This window comes from Sorghum bicolor, chromosome 7, assembly GCF_000003195.3.
Source record: "Sorghum bicolor cultivar BTx623 chromosome 7, Sorghum_bicolor_NCBIv3, whole genome shotgun sequence".
In the NCBI taxonomy this organism is placed as follows: Eukaryota; Viridiplantae; Streptophyta; class Magnoliopsida; order Poales; family Poaceae; genus Sorghum; species Sorghum bicolor.
In genome coordinates, this window is record NC_012876.2 from 19,215,103 (window position 1) to 19,220,949 (window position 5,847).

The following is a 5,847-nucleotide window of genomic DNA, read 5'->3' on the forward strand; positions in this document are numbered from 1 at the left end:
AGGAGGGCCACGGTCCTATGGCAATGAGCAAGGTGGCTGTGCCTTATGGTGGAGCTCCTCCCGCTGTCAAGGTGGAGGTGGATTCAGAGGCGGAAGCCGAATCTGCAGGCACTCGCCCTGAAGATGGTGCGGCCACAGCGGCGATCTCCTCCGGCAACATGCGTGCTGAGACGATGGGGCTTTACATGGGTAAGTTGCTGCTTCATGTTGTTTGTTGTTTTGATTACTTCTTTATTATCACTTGTGCTTGACACACGTTTTTTGTAGCGGACTCGATCTTTGCCTTAGCTAGAGCCGCCGAGCTGGCTGTTGGCGCCAGTATCATGCAAGATGGTTTGCGGGTACCTTTGTTGTGCCTTGTCGGTGCCAGAGGTGTTTCGGGCTCTATGTCTCTTGTTGCAGGAGCTAGCATGTGTGAGTATTTTGTCTTCTATTCTTTATCTTTTTATGCTGCTTTTCTATTTATGTTTTGATCTAGGCTTTTTTCCCTATCACAGTGACCTCCGATTCTACTATATCCGGTTGGGCTCACACTGTCCATGAAGTTCATAGTGTGATCAAAGGTCTAACTCTAACTTGATTTCATTGCTTGATTATTCTTCTTACGTTGCTTATAACTTCATTGCTTTTAGAGTGCTTTCGCTGCCAATTGAGGGACACAAATTACTTGATGCTCCTCAGTGTGCAATTCGAGCACCATAGTCTGGTGAGTATTTATTTGTGACTTTTTTCATAGGCCTTTGCCTTTATTTTCATTCTTACTTCTCACCTTCTTCCCTCCTTGTGCTTTTAGGGTCATCACATAGCCGTTGCCTTAGAAGAGCGATGCTCACGAGAGGTCATCAACCATGATGAGGCCATTAATGCTTTGAAGAAGGAAAATGAAGCTCTTCAGGCTTAGAAGCTTTGCCTCATTACCGAGGCCAAATCCTTGTCTAGGATTAGGGATGAGGTTGAGGCTTTGAAGAGAGAAAAAGCCGAGTTAGAGGGCACGGTCGTGACGCTATGCTGGGATCTTGAAGGAGCGAAGGCGGCAGAGACGTTGGTAACCCAGCATGCCTTAAATTCCGTGGAAACCTCCGATCATCTTCGCCAAGAGCTGGAGGTGGAGCCCAAGTCTAGAGCGTCTCTGTAGGATCGACTCAAGGAGGCGGAGGCTCAAGCCTTGGCGGTGCGCGGTTTATACCACGACGCCCTTGACCAATTTGTCGGCAGTACCTCTACCCTTCGTGAAGGTGCTGGGGTTACTGTTGCCCTAGCCTGGCTAAAGTCCCATGTCAGCAAGCTGTGTGACTTTGTCGGGGGCTGTTGATTTTGGTGGTTGGGCGGGGGTGTCCGCCTTCACCTGGCTACTAAAACACAGTGGCTGCGATCACGCTTAGGCTGTTCGGAAGGAGATATAGGCTCCTTAGTTGAGCTTGGCCAGTACTCCCTTGATCTGCGGAGGTTTGTCCACAACTTCATTAGCTCTTTCTAAGCAAAGTTCAGGTTGCCCGAAGCGAGTATGGCCGAGGCTCATCGCTTTGAGGTTTGTTAAGTGTGCACTACTTGTAGTTTGTGATTTCCTACTTCCTTTTAATGTTTTTGCGTTCATTATTTTAGGAGGCTGCGGCGGTATAAACCCTTATACCCTCATGGCTTGACATGGGCCGCACCATCGGAGGTGACCCGACCCACAAGATGAAGACGTGTGGCGCACGACGCTGGTCAGCATGCACCACAAGGCTACAAGAAGATATTGTACCAAATATGATACTTTACTTGTAACTCTGTCCCTTCATAGTATATAAAGAGGGGCAGAGGTCTCCTAGAGGACAACACAACACAACTCAATTCATATTAATACAATCAGACACGGGACGTAGGTATTACGTCCTCACGGCGATCGAACCTGGATAAAATCTTTGTCTGTGTCTTGCTCACCATCTAGTTCGTAGCTTGTGCACCTGTCTGCCGATAATCTGCTAGCTTGGGTAGACTATCGACCATCTTTCATTGACTGTGTCGTGTCAGGTAAAGGTGTGCGTACAGTTTCTCAGAGGAACCAGATGGGAATCATCCGCAATGACTCGACTTCTTGGGGCAGGGCGTTCTTCAACAACGTATCATGGCAGCAGCGTCGCATATCGCGACCGTGGAGACTCATGATACCCTGAAGCCTCAATCGGATGAGGCTTCCTAGCCAGCACACCATGCGGCAGTACACTCTTGTGTGTATCTCCAATCTCAGACAACAAGCAATCAAGAGCATAAACGCATCTGCTACAAGGCATGCAAGGTGCAAGTCGACCTTCGCTCGAGAATATGACATCCCGTTACCGACAAAGCTAAAGCTAAGTCAACTTATTAATCTTCAATCAAATATCTTATGATATATGTATGTCTTCGGATATCTACATACCTATACAAGATTATTTTGACAGGATATTAGCTATGCTCGTGGTTGTTCCGTGTTGTCTCATGCTAGTGGCATGAGTCTCGTTGGCTACAAGAAGCAACCATCTTGCAGGCTCCATTCAGGGCCGAGAAAAAGACCATCAGCTATGCACCGTCGAGTTTGACTTCAACTCCGTCTTGATTGAGAGTTCTGACTCTCCCAAAAGTTATAGTTGTCAAGCAAACTACTAAACTTCATCCGAGCTCCCAAGCGATCCTTCAAGCTGCCTAGTGAGCTGCTTAGCCTACTTGTTGTGACAACCTATCAATCAAAAGTTACAGCTGTCAAGCAAACTGCTAAACTTTATCCATGAAGAACGACATTACGACAACCACGACCAGCTTTATGACAACACATCAAAGAACTCAACAGCCAGACAATTTTATCTGTTACCACTAAATAGACTTCCGTACAAAGATAAGTGCACTTCTAATATTTTTTTATTTTTGATATAATATTTTGTATAATGTCCATGACATGATTATCATTTGAAACAATTTTTTGGTTAGTCGACTAGTTTTTTCTCCTACACAAGTTTTGCAGAGCCGGCACTACCTCTGACTCCTCCCTACACGTGCACGAGATCTGTCCTCTGCGTTCCGGGTGGTCGACAGTAGCTCTCTGGTGAGGCTGACAATCCCACGCGTGCCTAAGCTCCGTGCCTCATGCTCTAGATTATTGTTCAGACCCGAGCTGGTGCAAGCTCTAGGATGAATCAACTACTCGTGCTAACTTTAATATAACATAAAAGCTAAAAACATATATCAATAGTGATTTTTATCTAGAGTTTATTTATATATCATGTACTACCCATTTTTAATATTTATTTTTCAGGAGCTTGGCCCTGTCAACAAGCTACGCTCGGGGACTCGTCGACCATTCCCTACGCTGTGCTCGGGAACTACTCCGACCACCGAGCACATTTACGTTCCCAACCACGCTCGGAGACTTGTCGACCAGTCTCTATGTTGTGCTCGAGGACTGTGCCAACCACCGTGCATGTTTATATTCCCAACCACACTCAGGGACTCATCGACCAGTCTCTACGCCTTACTCAGGGACTGTGCCGACCACCGAGCATGTTTATATTCCCAATCACTCCCTACGTTTTGCTCGAGGCTTGCTTTGATCACTCTTTGACCATAGCTTGGGGACTGCTCTTTTCAGTTAAATATGAATTAGACTCATATACAACTGAGGGGCAATTTTAATTTTTTAGACCTTGCAACAAAGCTTATAATTCGCCTTCAGGAAAGCTCGAGGACTACATCGGTACGATGCACCTGGCGATACATCTCAGTATTAGAATTTCTACGTGGATTTTTTTAGACCCTGGCACCATGTTTCTACGTCACCTACTACCAGGTTTGGAGACTAAGTGGGCACAATTCACCTTACAGTGAATATGCTTGTTTTTTCAAACCCTGTACTTTTCAGAAAAGTAAAGTGGGCACACTTCATGAGGAAATAAATCTTTTTTTCTCAAGAGCAACATGCATTATCCAGATAACCTGCTTCTTCGGTGTCAACAGTGGTCGATTGTCTTCCGAGCTGGCTGAAATATAATCGCAACTACTGGGGCAACTTCCCTACTAGTTTGAGACGTCAAGCCTCACTAGTCGAAGAAGCTCAAGATGGCCTGTCGTATCACAATATATGGAGCTCGGGAACTAGCTATAGGGGTATAAACCCTATACCATCATGGCTCAACATGGGCCGCACCATCGGAGGTGGCCTGGCCCACAAGATGAAGACGTGCGGCATACGATGCTGGTCGGCGTGCACCGGAAGGCTACAAGATATTATACCAAATAGGATACTTTACTTGTAACTCTGTCCCTTCATAGTATATAAGGAGGGGCAGGAGTCTGTAACACCCAAAATTTTGATTTCAATTAATAGGAATTAATTTGATTTATTTAAGTATTTTGTGAGCATTTAAATTAGTAAAGAAATAAATTTTATTAAAATTAAAAATTCAACATGGAGTTAGAAACTTGTTTATGCATACATGCTGGAGCATATTTGATCATTGATTGTTTTTTTTTGGTTGGAGTTTATTCTTTGCTCAAAACTCTTTTGGAAAATGTCTTGAAAAAAAACAGAAAAGAAAAAGAAGGGAAGAACCCCAGCCACCCCAGTCCCTTTTCCTCCTCCGCAGCCCAACTAACCCCGCAGGCCAGCTGACCACGCTCGGCCCAGCAGCCGCGGCCCAACTATGCCGTGCAGGCGCCCTGATTTCCCTCTCTCTCTCTTTTTCTTTCACCGACTGCTGGACCCCGTCTTCTCTTCTCGCTGACAGGTGGAACCCATAGAAACAGTGCCTCTTCTTCCTCGGTTCGTAACCGAGACGAACTCTCCCGATCTGGCCGTTTCAATCCCGAAAATCCCGGGATATCTTGTCTTTCCGAACCCTATAAATGTCTCAAGCCTCGCCCGCGTCCCGTTTTCCCACCGTGCCGCGGAAATCGAGCCCTAGCAGCCGCCTTGCTGTCACACCCGGTTTTAAAGAACAAAACCAGGCTAGCCATATGTGTGCCCAGAAAATCCACACATACAACTACAGAAACAATAGTATCAAAAACAATGTTATATAGCGAAAACATACTTATAATTAACACTTACATCAGAGAATCACGGAATGGTAACTAATCTTCAGGCTCAATCTTCACATATGCCTAGCACTTCTTGTATCCTGAGAACGTCCTTCGTAACTCCTTCGCTCCTCTGATAACTCCTACTAGTAAACTGGAGTGGTGGGAAATAACAAGAGTGAGCACATATCATACTCAACAAGTATAACCAGGGGTTCATGAGGCTCAAAAAGCGGACACTGGTTTGACTGCATTTAGCTTTTATATGTAGATATCATGTTTATATTTAGATAGCAAATGTCAAGGTAGCATAATTAAATCCCATAACCACATGATCAATGTATACAAGAATAAATAATAACACATATAAACAACATAATAAACCATCATTTATCATCATTAATCATGTTCATCAGTGTCTATCTATTCCGTCAGTTTTCCGGGCCGCCCGTATCCGTGGGCATGTCTATTATACTAGATTTAACACTCTGCAGAGATTGTACATCTTTACCCATGAGTTATGATTTACCCTTTCGCCCGAGGCCTGTCGACCTCTTAACCCACTACCAAGGAAGGTCGGCAGGGATCACTATGAAGCCTTTCAAAAGTTCATCTAACATGTTAGGGCCGCAAGGTTTCCTTCGCGAGCAGATATAGATACCCCCTTCCGAATGGCACAATGACGCGCAACCTATATACTTAGGGACAGGGGCTCGCACTATACCCGTGTCGGTTCTGTCCCTCTAACGCCCTTTCGGGTAACCGCTAACAAGCTAGAAAAGGTCTTCATACTGAGCTAAAGCCAGAGCCATATAG